The 22,044-nt window shown below is 39.7% G+C and overlaps 1 protein-coding gene across 1 annotated transcript in view; it reads left to right on the forward strand.

The window, feature by feature from the left end:
* Positions 1 to 7,799: 7,799 nt before the first annotated feature.
* pamr1b (peptidase domain containing associated with muscle regeneration 1b) overlaps positions 7,800 to 22,044 on the forward strand; it is an 88,350-nt gene continuing 74,105 nt past the window's right edge. Inside the window, exon 1 of the mRNA XM_062035513.1 lies at positions 7,800 to 7,952. The gene's annotated coding sequence lies outside the window, so the exon portion shown is untranslated. The remainder of the gene's footprint in view (positions 7,953 to 22,044) is intronic.

Below are 22,044 nucleotides of genomic sequence, written 5' to 3' on the forward strand. Positions count from 1 at the left end.
AAAAAGTGGACATTGCCTAGGCTAGGTCGGCCCACAGAGTAAGCCATGCCCACCATGAGCTGAAAGATCCATCCATCCATCCATCTTCTTCCACTTATCCGAGGTCGGGTCGCGGGGGCAGCAGCCTAAGCAGGGAAGCCCAGACTTCCCTCTTCCCAGCCACTTCGTCCAGCTCCTCCCGGGGGATCCCGAGGCATTCCCAGGCCAGCCGGGGGACATAGTCTTCCCAACGTGCCCTGGGTCTTCCCCGTGGCCTCCTACCGGTCGGACGTGCCCGAAACACCTCCCTGGGGAGGCGTTCGGGTGGCATCCTGACCAGATGCCCGAACCACCTCATCTGGCTCCTCTCGATGTGGAGGAGCAGCGGCTTTACTCTGAGCTCCCCCCGGATGACAGAGCTTCTCACCCTATCTCTAAGGGAGAGCCCCGCCACCCAGCGGAGGAAACTCATTTCGGCCGGTTGTACCTGTGATCTTGTCCTTTCGGTCATAACCCAAAGCTCATGACCATAGGTGAGGATGGGAACGTAGATCGACCGGAAAATCGAGAGCTTTGACTTCCGGCTCAGCTCCTTCTTCACCACAACGGATCGATACAGCGTCCGAATTACTGAAGACGCCGCACCGATCCGCCTGTCCATCTCATGATCCACTCTTCCCTCACTCGTGAACAAGACTCCGAGGTACTTGAACTCCTCCACTTGGGGGAAGATCTCCTCCCCAACCCGGAGATGGCACTCCACCCTTTTCCGGGCAAGCTGAAAGATGTTTATTCTATTTTATTTTAATTTTATTTACGGTATCTATAGAAATCAAATGATCAATAATCAAAACAAAAGGCACATAGACTAAAACGATAAAACAAGTACCGTATTTTCCGGACTATTTTTTTCTCAAAACTTGACGGTGCACCTTATAACCTGGTGCGCTTATGTAAAGAATACGTTTGGTTGAGTTTACCCACCTCGAAGCAATTTTATTTGGTACTGATAAGTGTGACCAGTAGATGGCAGACAAACATAAGTGATAAGTGTAGTCTGCACTGTTTGATGCGCTTCAACAAACGAGTATTATTATGGTGTGTGTATAATGTAAGACATATAACCTGGCATTTTGTTGCGCAATTTTATGCAAAAGCAACTTTTCATACCTTCTGGTACCTGCTGATCTGTATTTGGGATCTGCATAAATCCTGAAAAATTGCGCTCGTCCGCCTTTGTAGTCGATACTTTTTCTCTATCTTCTTGTTATGGGATATTCATCCTCTGCTGTTGCCATTTCTAATATAAAGTAGTGTAAAGTTCTTACTTATATCTATCAGTAAACTCGCCATGAAAGCGCTACATTGGTGTAGTGAGTTTACATTATTCACCCAAGGAATTTTAGTTATTAGAGAGTTCCGGTCGGACGTTTTTTCATGGGACACATTTCCGTTGTTGTTGTTTCCGGATGAGGAGATGCTGCTCCGTTATTGATTTAAGTAAAGTCTGAATGTCATTAAAACAGTTAGCTCCATCTTTTGACACTTCTTACACACCCGTCCTGGCACGCTACACCGCTACAACAAAGATGACGGGGAGAAGATGCTGCCGAAGGTGAGCCACGTAAATAAGACCGCCCACAAAACGGCGCATCCTGAAGCGACTGTCAGAAAGCGGCTTGAAGATGATCTGTAAAACATAATCTATGCAACATTTTGACCAAAGAACCACCATTACATATTATGTAGACCATAAGGACATGTTTTACATTTAGAAAAAATATATAATAAAATGACTCCTTTAATGCGCCCTATAATCTAATATATGAAAAAAGATTAAAAAAATAGACCATTCATCGGCAGTGCGCTTTATAATCCGGTGCACCCTATAGTCTGGAAAATACGGTGACTGACATGTTAGTAAAAGTATAAATACGAGACGAAAAAGTTGACAGAAACAAAATCCAATCACAATTAATTTCGTCTTGTCGATGGGTGGGACATATTTGGAATATATTCAATCACAGCTCTTAAATGGCGACATTGAATGAGGGGTGGGGATTAGGTATGAACGAGAGCCAATCAGATGCTTTTCCTTGCGGGATAAGGAAGTCACTGCTAAAAATATGTGTGGCTTTAACATGTAATATTTGTACGCCGGTGGGTACAAATAAGGACACATTTCATTTTTACTGCAATGATGCCATCAGCAGGTGAGTCATTGATTTTGACGTCGACACAAATGTAAGTCAAATCTTTTATTTGCGGCAAAAACAGATTCCTTGTCAAAAATGTATTTCCGCCAACACGCCGCGAAAGCGCATCCCGCTTTCAGGCTTCGACTGTTCACAACTGATTACTGACTACAATGTAGGACAAACACTCAGAGTTGTGGTTATCATAAGGATATGTGTTTTATCGTGTCCGTAAAATGACAGAGTTGGCCATTTCTGTGGTAATAGTGGTATTGTAAAGGACTGTTATTGATCCGATGTTCATGTGCTACGACCTCTTTCTTGTTTAGATGCTACATACAATAATATCTGATCTTTGTTCATGCACATAATACATATTAATGAAGTGTTTGGATGTATTCATTCAAAATAATTACACATATCATAATGAAGTACATATACTGTACTGTTTACGTGTTAATTTAAAAGAGTTATATATTTGATAATTAAGTACCTACTGTACTGTTTACATGTTTTATACCCACAAAAAAGTTACATATATGATAATAAAGTACCTACAGTACTGTACTGTTTACGTGTTGAACTACCCTTTAAAAAGCTCATATTTAACCTGAAACAACATCTTAGTGATTCAAAATATAATAATGATATTGACACGTCATCTGTACATCTCCTAAGGGTATTCTAGCAATGTATGCACAGATAAGATGTGTGAATATCAAAATATTACTTTGCATCAGTTTTTGGCAACCAAGAATATATTGATCAAAATCACATCTTAAGTGCACAGGAAGCCAGTGCAGGTGAGCCAGTAGAGGCATAATATGATCAAACGTTCTACATGTTCGTAGTATGTTAGTTAGCTTGTTTTTATACTTTTTGCACTTATTTTCTGCCTCTGTAGTAGGGTGTGGTTTCATTTGCAATATGAACACTTCCAGAATCGAACAGCTGGCAGACTGACTCAAAAAACAGGTTATAAAAGTGATTATGGAGCAACATTTACATAAAGCATATCCAAATACATATTATCTAGATTACAAGGAAGTGCTTTAAATGTACTTCGATTAAAATCATCATAGGTCCTCTATAAAGGGCTCACCTTAGTTTGATTGAACATTTCATGCCAGAGTTTTACCAAGACTCGAATTAGATTGTGAAAATGTACCGATTATTTTTTTGGAATTCAGTATACAGTGGAATTCTCCTGACTCGCCTGCAATTTATGCTGGATCAATCATCCACTTTTTTACGCGGTACTGACATTTTACTGTGCACATTGGCCAGAGGCTGTATCCTCTTTGACCAGTTGCAGCCACATTGGTGCCAGCTGACATGTTTCTACAACAAAGCTCAGGATGAAACTGAACCGTGGGTCATGGGAAATTGGTACCCTTCCATTGCTACAGTAACATGATGGATGACTAAGCAGCCGCGTGTTTGCCTGGCAAGGTGACCAAACCAACAGTGTGGTCAAGTTGGAACAACATCGGCATTTATGACAGTGAATGATCCAAAGTACTTTGGCGGACGTCATTTGCTTCCTGGGGGTTTTATCCATTTTAATGTTTAGGAAAATATTACGTTTATCTAAATAATAACTGTGCCGACTTGATTCGTGTTGTATTTCTTTCAACACATATCGCAACAAATGATTATATCTAGGTAATGAGTAGGCGCAGTAGTTATGCTCAATTAAAAAACAATAATGAGAGACATTCTCTGTTTACTCCTCTGACAGATTGGACTAGCTGGAGTGTTAAAAGATCTGTGTTTCACATAATACACTTGTTTGCATCTGGATAAGCACTGGAGAGGTGGTGAGAGGTAGACCTCATGGTGAAACCGCAATATTTTTCTTGACCTCACACTTTTCCCTTGTGTTTTGTTCTCCTCCCATTTCCTAACAATCCCAGTTACTGAATGTGCATCCAGCTGTAATCAAACATTTACACACAAAACTATGAAAAATACACATAACTAAGATAAAACATTAGTAGGAAAATACTAAGTACTTGTTGTGTTAACAAATCTAAAATGAATCTTAAACTACTAAGATAGCCTAAACCGTTCTTATGACATACTAGTGATTACCCATGTTTCAGTACTTCAGACAAAAGAGTACAGCCTGTCACTAAAACTTTGCGACTTTAAAGAAAAGAATGTAAGGCATTTCCATGCCTGATATTTGGGACCGGACTGGTCAGCAAAACTATTCACACCTGGGTTATTTACTTACGTTAACTCTCAATTATTATTCTCAATTATTTTCTGTTACGCCCCCTAGGAAGAAGAAAATATGTTGCACCCCACACGCTCCACCACGACTAGAAATAGTAAAATGTGTCTATAAAATTGTTATAAGTACACCTCTGCATAATATTGTATCATTATAATCATTAAAGAAAACAACGCACCAGTCTTTCCTTGTCTCCCACCATAGTCACAGTGAAGCGAAGCCTTACATAAGCTTTGCCGAATCTTAGTATGGCAAAAAATAATCATGTTCCCCGAGGTCTTTTTTCTTCTTCTTCATCACTGATTATTACTCATTGCAGACTTCATGAGAGCCATCAAACATAATAAAACTTCACTTACTGTGCAATGTCTGCTGTCATTACGATGCCGACTGCTGGGATATTCATATATTCCCATTTAGACGGGAATATATGGTATTCCTCACGAAGAAACGAGTGGGGGAGGGAGGCACCAAGCGTCTTTTTGTGTCGTTCTCGCCATTTCCGGGCCCTAAATGGCTGTCGAAGTGTGCCTACTTGCCGGACAGTGGCGTGCGGTTAGGTTAATGTCTGGTGAGGCACGACTGCATCGTCACAGTCAGATTTACAAACATATGAACCTGCAGTGCAGGTGTTCCTAATGTTGTGTCCCTGCGGTCGTTCGCGGCTCCTGCAGCGCGAGCATTGTTGTTTTTGCACTTTTTGGCTTCTTGTTAAGTGACTTTTTTTTGGGTGGATTCGGTCTTGCACGTGGAGGGTTTGGGTGTGGGCTTTGGTTGGTGTGGCCGCGGCGCTCCCGTCTGGGGTGCATTCTGCGGGGTTATGAGACGAGCCTCACACAGTGTGTCTTTGCAGCAGTTTTATGAATGCTCAGCACTTTACACACATACAGTTGTTGACAAAATACACTGTACATTATATACCTCAGCTAACTAAACTATGGAAATGTATAATATAATTCATATAGCAATACGGTCTCACTGCACAGCAGGCCAGCAGTTAGCCGAGTCATTGCGCACAATCCATGTTGAGGCACAACGCAGTGACGTGCCTCAACTGGCTGCTGATCACCGCACCGTCTCTTCTCAGTATTTGAACGGCAAATGTGAAAATAAAAATGAAAAATAATCTAAAACTGGTGAAGTTAAATGGAAAATAACTTTAGTATAATCACTGGATACATATAACAATTTAATTATTATTTTTTTCTTTTTACTTTTTTTTTTCTTTCCATGATGGCAGGGGAGGCCGTGTGCCTCTAGTGACTGCACGCCACTGTTGCTGGAATACCTCCTCAGACTTCTTCTGCCCAGGTGAGATGCATGTTTTATGATCTACAATAAACTTGCAGGGAGCAAGGAAGCGAGAAAGCAGCAGACTGCTCAATGATGTATTCAAAAGGACACATGGTATGGATCACGGCGCCGCTATTAACAGTCTATCTCCGTTAGTGCTTAAAATAACAATCTCACTAATACTTGGTTAACATTCAAGTCACAAAATGTAAATGGAGTACTGTTGGCGGTTTTTGAATGGTTATTTATTGGATTTTATGGGCAAAATAGAGGACCTACCATTGGCTCCGCTGTAATCAGGTTTTTATTTACCTCTGTAAGTTAGAATGCATAAAAAAAAAAAAAATCCATTCGTTGTCATGTCTTTCATAATCATTGTGAACAATAGGCAAATTCCCCAGCGGTGGTGGCAGCAGAGTTTGCAGCAGCAGCAACAGCATTGGCAGACTCTGCAAAGCCGAGGGGTAGTTTCTCTTGCAGCACTTCCAAGACCTATGAGATAGATGTACCACTTTGAGAGCCTGCAGAAATTGACCAAGCAGGAGCTGGTCCAGTAGTACCTGGAGGAGGAGGAGAACAACCAGCTGAGGCGTGCAATGGAGTACATGGGTCTTGCTTGTAGAAGGCTCCCTGGAACTGCTCTGGGAGCGGGAGCTGGAGAGACTGAGGGCCAAAAACATGGATGGCCTGGGGAGGACTATTGACAGGTTACCAGCAACTATAGGATGAGACTCTTGTCGGCGGGGCTCGATTGGTAGAGCAGCCGTGCCAGCAACTTTAGGGTTCCAGGTTCGATTCCCGCGTCCACCATCCTAGTCACTGCCGTTGTGTCCTTGGACAAGATACTATACCCACCTGCTCTTAGTGCCAGGCACACTGGTTTAAATGTAACTTAGATAATGGGTTTCATTTTGTAAAACACTTTGAGTCACTAGAGAAAAGCGCTATATAAACATAATTCACTTCACTTCACTTGTCAGTCTAGGGTACATCATTGACGTACAGAATCAGTCAGTGCCATTCTTTCTCCATCTGGACTTGAGTTGTTTGCTGAGAATGATGGGTTTCTTTGTTTTGTGGCAACAGCATGGTGTCTCTTTATTGTATCTTTTTTTCTTTTCTGGTTTTCGAAATGTCAAACTGTTTGGCGGCACATTTCAAAGCAGCGTCCACTTTCCAAGCTTGGGAACAGAGTACCGGGTGACAGGGAAACAGTATCTTGATTCTTTAATGTATGGAAAAAAGATCAATTAAGAATCTTTGAAGTCATTGGACTTCTCCAACATGTTTTCTTCAACCAAGGAAAAAACATTTTCTCTTCAACAAATCCTGCGCTGTAGTCAAGCACATTTTAATTTTTAATTCTAAACATTTACTGTGGTTAGAGGGTGAGTATATTATTTTTGGAATATTTTGGAAAGAACATGACTTTTATGCAAAGCGACCAAGATAACTGAAACTTTGGAGGATGATCGAACATAGACTGAAGTTTAAGGTCAGAATATTTCTTTAAATCATGGGTTCTGGTTTTCACCTCGTGTTATGAGAAAATAAACACATTGTTATTTTGTGTAACGTGGTGCACTCTAACACCTGTTATCAGAATCAGAACACTGCTGAGCTTGAATTGCTCTGACTAAGATGTTTCAGACTGCTCAAGTAGTCCACCAGACGTGAATTCCATCACATCATTTGGTGCAGTGTTCGACATACAGTTATTGTGTGTGAGAGAGTGTGTGTGTCTTTGTATGTGTGAATGGCAACCACAGTGAGTTTAGGACAAAAGGCCGGTGGATGCATTCATTCAAGAGTAATGCTTGTGGTACTGGAACTGGAGTTTTGGAAGTCTGAACTGTAACCTGAGGCCAAGGCTAATGAGAGAGGCAAGGAGACTGAGGGAGAAATGAGAGAGAGAGAGAGAGAGAGAGAGAGAGAGAGAGAGAGAGAGAGAGAGAGAGAGAGAGAGAGAGAGAGAGAGAGAGAGAGAGAGAGAGAGAATTGGAAGAAGGGGGCGGGAAGCATTGAAGGAGTTTAGGATGGTGATGTCAGCTGAGTTCAGAAAGTAAACAGAGTTCCAGACTGCAGCATGCTGTTGGCGGATCCAGAACTACAGCTGGGGCAGACCAACTGGGGGTCCCACGCAATTCCCTGGACTAGCACAATCACCAGTGGGAGGGAAGGCAGGTTCCTCTTCATTTCCCTTCTCTTCTTCATCTTCGTACCTCAAGGGACATCCTGGCCCCACAGTAAGAGAAGTTTACTTCTACAGTTCTCCCCTTTCTCTTGGGGGTGCTTCCTTTGTTCTCAAATGGCCAACATCTCTCCCTCTCTCCTAATCCAATCTTTTAATCCCTTAAGAGCAGAAAAGCAAGACATGCAAAAGAAATCCCAAGGAAAGCACTTTTCTTAACAGAAACTGACATATTTTGGTTATCGTTCATATTGTCTCTTGGATAGTTGAGGTAAAAAGCAAGGTTTCTTCTTTGCTTTAGACAAAATACATTGATGATGTTGTTGAGCTTGTTTATGGACTTTTGGATACTCAAGAACAGACACACATTCCTTCAGGTCTACCACTGCTCACATTTGGCAACAATCCTCCTTTGTTCAGCAATATCTCTTTGAAAGTCAAAGGTTGTTTTTGAGGAGCTCTTAAAAATAGCCTTGATGTGTTTACCCCATATGACCGCGTGCATTTCTGCAGGAAGTGGAGAGTCTGATTCAACCATGCTGACTGCGATAATGTCTGTGCTCCTCTTTGCAAAACTCTCAAAGAGTCAATATACTCTGAAGTCATGCTGTAGGAGTTCCCTTTTCATGAATTGTCGTCATCTGAGTCACCCTGGAGACGGCTTGTTGCATAATCGGGTGTAATTATCCGATGATGGATACTTTCTATGGCGTAAATAGATATTTTTATTTATTCATTTCTCTGCATGTTGTCAGGTCCCAAATGGTTGATTCCCAAGTGTGGGAATCAACAGCCATAAAACCTGAAAAATAAAGTTAGTGGAATTGTTCTTTTAGAGCAGGGGTGTCAAACTCATTTTAGATCGGGGCCCACATGGAGAAAAATCTACTCCCAAGTGGGCCAGACTGGTAAAATCATGGCATGATAACTTAAAAATAAAGACAACTTCAGATTGATTTCTTTGCTTAAAAATAGAACAAGCATATACATTCACTGTACAAGCACACATATACACATACTGTACATATACAAGTACACATGCACACATACACTCATGCACATAATCACGTTTCATCAAACATATATTAACGTTGTTGCCCTAGGGTAAACTGGGTATAACACATGGCACACTGACAAAGCTCAACCTATTGTTACTATAACAATCTACAAGGTTAATGTAGGTTGCTTCTCTTTCTTCCCCTCCATTTTTCTGCATTCTTTCATATCTCAAGTTATCATTACGTATATGTATTGTTACATTTGAACAATTGTATTGTTGATAATAAAGGTAAAGTATTGGTATTGTTTATTATCAATAGCGCTATTTCTATTGGTATTCATATTGCTTAATTTTTAATGTAATAATGCTCATTGTCATTTCTGTATTATTTTTCATTTTCACTAACTGCTTATTTGCTATTACTTTTACCATCATATTTGTACATGTAGTATTTGCTGATGTTGCTCTGTTGTTGTTGTTGTGTTTGCTGTTGTTGTTTTTGTCTCTCTGTCTAATCCCCCTCTTGTCCCCACAATTCACCCCTCTGTCTTCCTTTTTTTTATCTTTCTATCCCCTCCTGCTCCGGCCCGGCTGCACCAAATGATAATATAAATACATTTAATAAAGTCAAATACAAATAAGTCAACAAGAGAAGTATCCTACACTTCTCTTTTGTAAAGTAAATCTGAACAGCCGATATGGGCATCTACATCTACTATATGATTTGCCTGAGAAGCTGGGCAGGACATTATTTAAAAAAAATAAAATAAATAAATAAATAAATAAAAAAATAGAACAAGCACATTCTGAAAATGTATAAATCATAATGTTGTTTTTTTTTACACTTTTTTTTACACTTACATGTTGCGGTTAATAGTATTCTATCTTTATTTGTCGTTATTTATACTTTCTGAATAAATTGTGGCATAATGTTCATCAGTCAACTCATTTGGTGTTAATTTTCAATCTATCAAGATAAAAAAATTGTATCAAAACCAAATTACAGGATGTTATTTATGTAGTTTTCTCATTTTCCTTGGCTGGTGCACTAACATCATGTTTCAGTGTCAGTTTATTTCGAACATGCATACAATACAATGTTATGCATCACACAGTTCCAGTCGTTTCATTACAGCACGTCCGAAAAGGAGTAGGAAGAAGCAGAGCTTATTTAATCCTACCTCTTTTCATGCCATAACTATTTTATCCAATTTCCTTGTTATCTGTAACAGAACAGTGAACAGACAAATAATAAATAAATAATTTACCATAGCAAACATACAAATATTAAATACATGTGGTTTATTTTATTTTTTACATATGTAGCATAATCTACAAAGATACAAAGAATTGCTACTGCAGCATCTAGTGTACACATTTAGAACAACAGTTTCTTTCATTCAAAAATTTCCCCTAATTTTTATACTTAGCAAACTCATCCCGTGGGCCGGATAAAACCTGTTCGCGGACCTGATCCGGCCCACGGGCCATACATTTGACACCCCTGTTTTAGTGTAAATATTGTGGATCACTCTGGAAACATTTTTCTCCAATGCGGTATATTGCGCTCTTATATACAATATGTCTTACATACTGTATATATATCATTTATCAAAGTGCATAATTGGGTGATATGACACTTCATTAGTGGTTTCCTAGCAGGGAGAGAGGTTTATTGAGAGCAATCTGCAGGATGAGCCTATGCTCAGATGTGTTACCCACAGAGGTCCCCCGGGAGTTTCCCCCTTTTCCATGATGGCTAAATCACTCTGACCTCAAAATACCAGGCAGCTGCTGCTGTGGAGACCATGTAAAAGGAACTGCACACTCAAAGCTTCTATTCAAAATATTTTTCCACAATGTGTCATGGTTAAAAAAAAAGGCACCTTTTTGACTTGAGGAAATCATTTCATTATGTAAATATACTGTATACTGTAACTGTGTAATGGCACCCGCTTGGCAGGGCCCAGTTTGGAGGGTTATTTTTTTTTGCACAGCAGCAATTTTAACTCAACAAGAAAAAGAGCAGTCTCCTAATTGTGACACAAGGGAGAAATTGCATGTACTGTATACCATATTACATAAATTATCAATCACTCCACATAATCAAGTAAAAAAGGAAAGATGTCAGAGTGGGGGGCTATTCCGAATGTTGTCACACCCACACACACATGCCGCTGGGTTTGGTGCCTTGCCCAGGTGCATCATGGAAGTGAGCCAATAGGGCTTGAAAGTGTGTCGTGGAAAAGCATTGCATTCTGGGTCTTGCTGGACTCTGAATAGCTAATTTACATGGCGGAATACAAGACTCTGTGCTTAAGTCTTGTTCTTTTCTTTAACTACAATTAGGGATGTCCGATAATGGCTTTTTTGCCGATATCCGATATTCCGATATTATTTTTTTTATTTCAGTAGGCCTTTAATAAAAAACAAAAAAATAAAAAAAACAAAAAAAAACAGATAATTTCCGATATTACATTTTAAAGCATTTAGCGGCCGATAATATCGGCAGGCTGATATTATCGGACATCTCTAACTACAATTGTTGTCACGATCGCTTCAAGGAAAAAAAAAAAGACTTGGTGCGATATTTGTCATTTTAAGCATTACAGCAAAGCTGGAGGAAATTGAGTCAGTGAGCTAATAACAAGATGACGAATAACCTGGAAAGCAGCCATGAGATGATTACATTTGATTGACAGTGCTGTAAATTGTATTTTATTGGTTATTTAAAGAGGCAATGTTGACAATAAATGAATGAGAATAATGGTTATAATAAAAAATAAACCTTTTCATTAAGTGCATACACGCCGTGACCCCTGGGGGTGAGAGGCGAGGGGATGGGCGCGTCAATCCAATTATCAACAGTATCGATACAAAGAGCAGTATTGGATCGACACCAACGTGATGATATCGATATTTTTTGGTTCTATGTTTATCTTCACAAATAATTATTGTTTAATGCCCATATTATATTTTATATTGTTTACAAACTGTATATATATATATATATATATATATATATATATATATATATATATATATATATATATATATATATATATATATATATATATATATATATATATATATATATATATATATATATATACATACATATATAAATATATGTAACACTCTTTTTTTTTATGATATAGTGATTGGAGCACATACTTGTTTGTCACAAAAAACATTCATGAAGTTTGGTTCTTTTATGAATTTATTATTGGTCTACTGAAAATGTAACCAAATCTGCTGGGTCATCTGACATCACATGGACAAAGATAAGACCTTAAGATAAGGAAAGTTCTGTCGTCAGATGAAACAAAAATTGAGCTGTTTGGCCACAATACCGAACAATATATTTGGAGGAGAAAAGGTAAGGCCTTTAATCCCAGGAACAACATCCTACCATCAAGCATGGTGGTGGTAGTATTATGCTCTGGGCCTGTTTTGCTGCCAGTGGAACTGGTGCTTTACAGAGAGTAAATGGGACAATGAAAAAGGAGGATTACCTCCAAATTCTTCAAGACAACCTAAAATCATGAGCCCGGAGGTTGGGTCTTAGGCGCAGTTGGGTGTTCCAACAGGACAATGACTCCAAACACACGTCAAAAGTGGTAAAGGAAAGGCTAAATCAGGCTAGAATTAAGGTTTTAGAATGGCCTTCCCAAAGTCCTGACTTAAACGTGTGGACAATGCTGAAGAAACAAGTCCATGTCAGAAAACCAACAAATTTAGCTGAACTGCACCAATTTTGTCAAGAGGAGTAGTCAAAAATTCTACCAGAAGCTTGTGGATGGCTACCAAATATTAACATTATTGTATGTATACTTTTGACCCAGCAGATTTGGTCACATTTTCAGTAAACCCATAATACATTCATAAAAGAAGCAAACTTCATAAATGTTTTTTGTGACCAACAAGTATGTGCTCCATTCACTCTATCACAAAAAAAAAACAAGAGTTGTAGAAATTATTGGAAACTCAAGACAGCCATGACATTATGTCCTTAACAAGTGTATGTACACTTTTGACCACGATTGATATAAAAATATATATCCAGATCTTTCTGTGTGGAATTTGCATGTTCTCCCGTGACTGCGTGGGTTCCCTCCGGGTTCTCCAATTTCCTCCCACCTCCAAAGACAAGCACCTGGGGATAGGCTGATTGGCAACACTAAATTGGCCCTAGTGTGTGAATGTGAGTGTGAATGTTGTCTGTCCATCTGTGTTGGCCCTGTGATGAGGTGGCGACTTTTCCAGGGTGTACCGCGCCTTCCGCCCAAAATGCAGCTGAGATAAGCTCCAGCACCCCCCGCAACCCCAAAAAGGGACAAGCGGTAGAAAATGGATGTATGGACATATATACAGTATATAAATATTCGTTTATGGTCAGTGTGCATACATTACTCACAGAGAATCAGAGGGTACACCATGCTGTCAAATAATCCGCAGTCCTTAATTTGACACCACCTGACATACAAGATACATGTGAGCAAACAAATAACATACATTTTCTCAAACTCACATATTGGCAGTCAGCGTGACACCATGATGCTGGGACAGAACACGGCGTGCAGGGAAGTATGCTAGTTGAAATATCTTTGCAACAACAAAAACACGCAAGTATGCAAAAGATGGCAACACTTTGCAAACCACCATCACAACAAAACAGCAACACAACAAAACGTACACACGTTGGATTATAAAGAACTCCGATGGTGATAGTCAACAGGTGCGTGTCCTAATAACCAAGCGGAGGCGGGAGTGTCAATCAGCGCTCCACACTGGCTGTGACAAGGCAGGGGAAGCGCACGGGAAGTGGAAAAACAGGGAGGAAGGAGCGCTGACACTAACTAAACACTGCAAGATAATCCATAAACCCCCGGTGATGTCAACTTGTGAGCAGTGTAGGGCGGGGACAGGGACAGAAACACACTGTTTTTAAACTTTAATACGATCATCCAACAGCACACCTGTTCTCAATTCGTTACTAGGCCTATTTAAGGTTCTTCTATTTAACCCTTGTGTAATGTTCACATTTTTGTTACTCAGCCAGCGTTTGTGGGTCTGATGGACCCGTTGCATTTTGTTGCTTTTAAGGCCTCACAATCAAACACTTTTATGTTAAAATACTGAACAGATGTTTATTGGGATAAGGTTGCAACATTGTTTGTCAACACTGTCTGCTCTCATTTTCTCGCACATTTGACCCTCTGATGTTCTGTGTACCTACACTCTGTCCTCCTCCTGTCTAGGCCTGCTGTGTGTGTGTGTGTGTGTGTGTGTGTGTGTGTGTGTGTGTGTGTGTGTGTGTGTGTGTGTGTGTGTGTGTGTGTGTGTGTGTGTGTGTGTGTGTGTGTGTGTGTGGTACACAGAACATCCATTTCCACACTTCTATTAGCCCCGGGTCCAGTGGACCCGGACATCTTATATTTAATAGAAATGTGTAGGTGGGGTGTATGGTGTGTGTTCATTAAATATGTATTCTGATATACACTACCGTTCAAAAGTTTGGGGTCACATTGAAATGTCCTTATTTTTGAAGGAAAAGCACTGTACTTTTCAATGAAGATAACTTTAAACTAGTCTTAACTTTAAAGAAATACACTCTATACATTGCTAATGTGGTAAATGACTATTCTAGCTGCAAATGTCTGGTTTTTGGTGCAATATCTACATAGGTGTATGGAGGCCCATTTCCAGCAACTATCACTCCAGTGTTCTAATGGTACAATGTGTTTGCTCATTGGCTCAGAAGGCTAATTGATGATTAGAAAACCCTTGTGCAATCATGTTCACACATCTGAAAACAGTCTAGCTCGTTATAGAAGCTACAAAACTGACCTGCCTTTGAGCAGATTGAGTTTCTGGAGCATCACATTTGTGGGGTCAATTAAACGCTCAAAATGGCCAGAAAAAGAGAACTTTCATCTGAAACTCGACAGTCTATTCTTGTTCTTAGAAATGAAGGCTGTTCCACAAAATTGTTTGGGTGACCCCAAACTTTTGAACGGTAGTGTATGTTCTTCACAGAAAATGATCCAAAGTCAGTGAGTCTCACTTTGAAAAATTAATTAAATGTATCATTTTTCTTTTAATAAAAAATGAAAACGGGTCCCACAGACCCGAACACCACACAAGGGTTAAGTGCTGGATAGTTGTATTGTGTTACTTTTTGCTTTTGTGCTGCCTTACCTGGCTGCCACTACGTACTCTGCACTAGCCTGATGTTTTATACCTTTTGTTATTTTTACCAGGTTAATTCAACTTTTTTACCTGCACGTCGCCTACCGTCTCTGTATTTTGGGGATCACGACACATTCAAATGCGTAACAACGATTCCTCATCCTTGCGGCGGACCCTAAAAAATGCCGCCCTGAGCAACAAGCCTTGTGGCCTACATCCAAAACCGCTACGGCTGTGCCATGAGAGAGAACATGTGATATATTGCAATATCAATATGTTGTTCTATACTGCTAGCTACTAATGTATTTATCTACTAGAAATAATATAACACATGATGATGCAAAGTAACACAGGGAATGTTTGAAGTTGAACCCAGCAATGAGAGGAAAATGTCAAACTTGATAACTGTTGCAAATGCCACTGATAGCAGGGTGCACATGCAGACTTCAATTATGCAAATTGCAACTCTCGAGGCAGCCATGTTTTGTTATAAATGTCATCTGATGCAAAAGGCAATTTTCTAGCTTAGTAGAGAGCAGCTTGTAAATAGTGGCAGATTTAAAGTTGGGTGCAAGCTTGTGAAGCCCAACTCGAAACCTTTTGGATACACAAAATCTATTATTAATCATTTCTTATCAAGAAAATGTGATTAAAAGGAAATTACACTCTATAATGGAGCATGTATAATTTGGTTAGCTGGACCAGACTTAACAACCTGAAAAGAAGAACAACATTTTTGTCGCCAACAAAGGTCAGGGTTCTAAGATCGTTTGACACGTAGTGCCTTCCAGGTCAGCCTGGACTGATCCATGAAGCAAAGCGGCTCATTTCCATGACCACTTCCTGGCATGTTCAGCAATGATGTCATCGTCTGTATTTATTTTTCAAAGGTATGCAGCTGATCTACTGTCTGCTTTTTATAATCGGATCCTTGTGTTGTGTGGCACAGGACTCGGTGGAGAATGTGACGATGAGTCTTATTTCTATGGCTTTCTCAAATTTTCATAGAGAGTTTCCAAAATCTGGAAGAGGAAAAGCAAACACCACTTACAAAATCCGCAGCAGCACACACGTGATCTGCAGCCAAGATGAAGTGGAAACAATCAGAGGGGGGGAAAAAAAGAGATATTTTTAGTAAAGATTGCACAATGTTGAGTTGAGTTTGTGTTTATTTCGAACATGCATGCAACATAATACATCACAATTTCCAGTTTCTCTATTCAACATGTTCGAAAAGGAGTAGGTTTAGTAGTTTATTTAATCCTACCTATTTTCCTTTACATAGCAGATGGTAAAACTTTTGTTCACTTCCTGTTCTCAAAGTATTCACAATATACTCCATAAGTAATAACAATACAAAATAAATAAATAAATAATAATTAGTGAAATAAGTTATATTTCATATGGTGAGATAAGTACGATTATCTAGAAAATGAATGTTACGTTTACATGTGGGTGTTCCAACAGGACAATGACCCCAAACACACATCAAAAGTGGTAAAGGAAAGGCTAAATCAGGCTAGAATTAAGGTTTTAGAATGGCCTTCCCAAAGTCCTGACTTAAACTTGTGGACAATGCTGAAGAAACAAGTCCATGTCAGAAAACCAACACATTTAGCTGAACTGCACCAATTTTGTCAAGAGGAGTATTTGTATTGCTCCATTTGTAGTGTAATAATGCTCATTGTCATTTCTGTATTATTATTTATTTCGCTAACTGCTTCTTTGTTATCACTTTTACCATCATATTTGTACATATCGTATTTGCTGATGTTGCTCTATTGTTGTTGTTGTTGTTGTTACTGTTGTGTTTGCTGTTGTTGTTTTTGTCTCTCTGTCTTATCCCCCTCTTGTCCCCACTATTTCCCCCTCTGTCTTCTTTTTTCTTTCTTTCTATCCCCTCCTGCTCCGGCCCGGCTGCACCAAATGATATTATAAATACATTTAATAAAGTCAAATACAAATAAGGCAACAAGAGAAGTATCCTACACTTCTCTTTTGTAAAGTGAATCTGAACAGCCGATATAGGCATCTACATTAACTATATGATTTGCCTGAGAAGCTGGACAGGACATAAAAAAAAAAAAAAGACGAAAAAAAAGAGGAGTGGTCAAAAATTGTGAATGGATACCAAAAGCGTCTTATTGCAGTGAAACCTGTCAAGGGACATGTAACCAAATATTAACGTTGCTGTATGTATACTTTTGACCCAGCAGATTTGGTCACATTTTCAGTAGACCCATAAGAAAATCATAAAAGAACCAAACTTCATTAATGTTTTTTGTGCTCCAATCACTCTATCACAAAAACATAAGAGTTGTAGAAATTATTGGAAACACAAGACAGCCATGACATTATGTTCTTTACAAGTGTATGTAAACATTTGACCACGACTGTACCAACTGGGACCTTGATTTATTACACTGCTGAGTCTCATTTGCAAGTACTCTAGGATAGACTTTGTATGCAGTTGCAATTCCAAGACGTTAGATGGCAGTAGTGTATATGTTATGATGTGTTACCTGGCTAGGAAGTAGAGGTATTATCAGAATCAGAATCTTTTTTTCTGCCGAGTACATATAAACAAAGGAATTTGTCTGGTGTATTGGTGTAAAAACAACTAACGTGAGGAATAAAGCCAAAGTAGAAATAACTTAGGTAAAATAAAATATAAGAAGCAATTGACAATAAATACAATATTATATTTTTATAAAACATAATTACAAAAAAAACAAAAACACACAAAATGTACAAAAGTTGCAATGGGGTGCAAGTAAGTAATAATGTAAAGTCCAGTGAGCGTTAATGTAACACATAAAGGAAACCGTTTCAGCCTTCACATTGTTGGGATGTTTTGTGACTGTGGGGCTGATGAGAGTTGTGTTATGTGGAAGGAGAGGGACGTGCAGGGACATTGTTGATTAGTCTGATAGCAGAGGGAAAGAAACTGTTTTTGAGTCAAGAGGTTTTGTCTCTGATGGACTGCAGCCTTCTGACCAGAGGGAAGGGTCTCAAACAGTCCATGTGCTGGGTGAGAGGGGTCGGCCCACCTCAGGGTCCTGGAGGCGTACAGATTAGATTGCAGCCATTGACCTTCTCTGCAGAGAGGATGATTCGTTTTAGTCTCATGCACTTGTCTATAGCTGTGGTGCTTCATACCAGACTGTGGTGTAAGAGTGTGCCATCATGGTCATTTGCAAGTTGAACTTCTTCAGCTGCCGCAGAAAGTACATTCTCTGCTGTCCTGTTGTGATGAGGGAGGTGATGTTCAGCTCCCACTTGTGATCCTTGGTGATTGTTGTCCGCTGGAAGTGGAAAGACTCCACAGTAGACACCGTGAAGTCACCAATGACGATGCAGCTGCGGATTGCAGTGTTTTTTTCTAAAGTCCTCAACCATCTCCATTGTCTTCCCCACCAGAGGTGAGTCCAATGAGGGTGGTGTCGTCTGAAAACTTGAGGAGCTTGATAGACTGGTGACTGGCGGTGAAGCTGTTGGTATACAGGGAGAAGAGCAGAAGGGAAAGAAAGCAGCCTTGAGGGGAGTGTTAATGGTCCTGCTGTCCGAGACATTCTTCCCCAGCTTCACCTGCTGTCTCCTGTCAGAGCGGAAATCTGTGATTTACCTGCAGATGGGGTCATGCACGGTTAACTGAAAGAGCTTGTCCTGGAGCAATGCCGGCCGGGATTATTGTATTGAAAGCAGAGCTATAGTCCACAAAACCGATCCTGACGCACGTTTCTGCTGTGTCCAGATGCTTGAGGATGGAGTGGAGGGCCAATTTCACAGCGTCATCAGCAGACCTGTTTTTTTGGTAGGTGAACTGTAGGGGCTCCAGGAGGGGGTCGGTGACTTATAGACTCAGATTTAATCACCCCACAGGTCAGGGCGACAGGTCTGTGGTCATTAAGTCCAGTGATCCTTGTTTTTTTGGGGACACCAATGACGGTGGTGGACTAGAAACAGGCTGGCACGTGGCATGTCTCCAGTGAGGTGTTAAAGATGTTCGTAAAGACTTAAGACCGCTGACAATCACATTGCTTCAAGGCGGAGAGACAGAGTCTGGACCAATTGTTTTGCAGGGGGTTCTGCCTCTTGAAGATCAAGTTTCCATATCTTTCATTGACTGAAAGAGATGTCGCTGGAATAAGGTGTGTTTAGCATCCTCGGTGAAAACCAACCCTTCCCATCCAACCTCAGAGGAGTTGCAAAGAGATAACTGCCCAAAGATAGGTGTGCCAAACTTGTGGCATTGTATTCAAAAAGTCTTGAAGCTGTATTTCCTGCCAAAGGTGCATACACAAAGTATTGAGCAAAGGCTGGGAATACTTATGTATATGTGATTTCTTAGGTTTTTATCTTCAATACATTTGCAAAATAAAAAAATAAAAACGTGAATACTTTCCAGATGCACTGTATGTGGCACAACCAATGTAAATTAGCATATAGCCAGCAAAGTTTTGTATAAGTATAGCCTTACTGTACAGTCAAGCGTTTTCTATCAGGCATACTTGCTTTGTTTGCACTTACAATTGTAGCATTAGCTTTAGAGGCAATACGACTAAGAGCCTGATTTACTAAAGGTTTGCGTGTACTAAAACACGTGGAAACTTGATAGCACACGCAGACCTGATCTACTAAATGTGAGCAAAGTGGATTGCAATCCATTTTGCGTCTCTGTCTTTAATAATATGCAAAATATAGGCTAATTGTGTAAACACCCTCAATACTGGGAGGAGAAGATGCAAGTATACTATACAGCACGTGCAATGTGATTTATCAACACTCGTCACTATTTTGCGAGCACTATTTTGCGTTTTATTTAGCACGTGTCAGAAAGCCGTACTACCTGACACGGACGCACACCGTTATGAGACAAGAGGTGCTACCGCTGCAAAGACAGACGATGGACAGAGAATCTTCTGTAGTACGTGTGTGTTTCAACATATTTGGACAGTCAGAAAAAAAAAGACATATCGTCTATTCAGCAATTTCCTTTTATAATGTTATAGCTGCTGGATGAGTTAGGGGGCTAATTAAAATTAGTTTCAATTGATGCATTTTAAATGTCTGCTGTAATTTAATAAAAATTTTTTCAATGTTTTTTATTTAGGAAATACATTACTATAATATTTCTGCGTTATAAAAATATGTCTCTCATTACGTATTTTCTGCCCACTGGCTGCCCTGTCTCTAATACTAGTAACTGTAGAATACCCGTGTTTCCGAGACATGTGAGCAGTACTTGAGAATTTTAACTTGAAAGTATTTGTACAACTTTTCACAGCCTTCCGCAACATGTTCCTTCAAGTGAGCTATTAAAAATGAGCCTTAAATGCTAATGTAACACGCCCCAGGGGTGTGGCTATGTTGACAGATTATATTTTACAAACTGCTCTGCAGTGTTGTTCACCTGATAAAACAGGACAAAAAGGAGACAGAGTCAGCTTGTGTGTTGTTACGTTTCTCTTTCCTTGTTCATCTCATTTATTAAACAATTATCAACTTAATTCACTTTCTTTCTTTCTGTTTAAAGAGTTTCAGTATTCAATTATCACATTCACAAAATTACAATAAACCCATATCTTCTTCTTTTCTTACACATCATCATCAAAATCACAATAAACATCATTTCCTTCATATTCCCATATGTTTTATGTTCACAGTATCAATCAACTGGTTCTTAACGTTGGCATTTACCAATTATATTTTTAGAACGGAGTTGTCCTTTAACGTTCCACATAAACATGGACTTATTTATCCAAACCATGAATTGGCATTTATCATGAAACCACAATTCACAAAATATGGACCCCAAAAGGTAGGCTAAATACTGCATTGGCATAACACAATGGACTAGTAAGATTCATTACAAGGCACTTCAGTAGAGAAACAACTAACTAAATCAAAAACGAAAATATACTGTCTCAAATGCAACAGGCATCACTCATATAAAACACTAGAAAAACGGAGCTTCAAATACTGCAGGGAGCAACATAATACTGTCACAGAAACAAACAAAAGGACACGTTTTTAAGCAGCAGTAACATGGCTGCCATGAATCTGTATGTTTACACTGAGATTCACTTCACACATCAAAGTTCTACAAAATCACGACATTTCTGGTAAAGAACCAAGAGAATCTTTGCTTTACACCATAAAGTGCTCATAGAGAACATGTAGTATGTTCTAATATTGTATTTACCTGATAAAACAGGACAAAAAGGAGACAGAGTCAGCTTGTGTGTTGTTACGTTTCTCTTTCCTTGTTCATCTGAAGAGAAGACGTCACGTGACCACCTATACTACCTGTCTCACAGAAGGGGTTTTGCCACCTGGTGGCGAAAGGTGGAATAGGCCTGTGCCTGAATTATCAGTTCACTGCTCATTCTACTGAACACTGAGGCTCTTAAAAATACAAAAGCAAATACATAAAAAAACAAAAATGTGACAACACATTTGTGTATGTCACACACTCCCTGACAAAATAAGAAGTGGCTCCTGACATTTCAAACCATTTTTCTTTCAAAAGATCTCAAAACAAAACTTCAATAACTCAAAAGTGTTGTTGGTGTGCTGAATGCATAGGGTGTATGGGGGTAAGGGGTGTAAGGCGAAAACAGGAAAGGTGGTGGAATCTGGTAGGGATTGTATGGTGGGGAGTAGGGTGTTGTGTATGTATGTACTGCATTGACAACGTGGTGTGGTTGCAATGACGGTTCACCAAGTGTCTGGTATGTGAACATCTGTCTTGGTCTCCTTTCTCTTGCGGATCGCCTGACCTCATCGGGTGTGTCACGTACAGGGGAAGGCAAATCAACCTCTTCTTCCACAGGAATGACATGCTCATCCTCTTCACTTCCAGCTTCAGGTAACTCCGGATCAGGTAGGTATGCGTTTGGTTGTGTCTCCATCGGTCTTTGTTCTTCTCTTGTGAGTGTTTCATCAACTCTTT

The sequence above is a fragment of the Entelurus aequoreus genome, linkage group LG24 (genome assembly GCF_033978785.1).
Source record: "Entelurus aequoreus isolate RoL-2023_Sb linkage group LG24, RoL_Eaeq_v1.1, whole genome shotgun sequence".
Classification (NCBI taxonomy): domain Eukaryota; kingdom Metazoa; phylum Chordata; class Actinopteri; order Syngnathiformes; family Syngnathidae; genus Entelurus; species Entelurus aequoreus.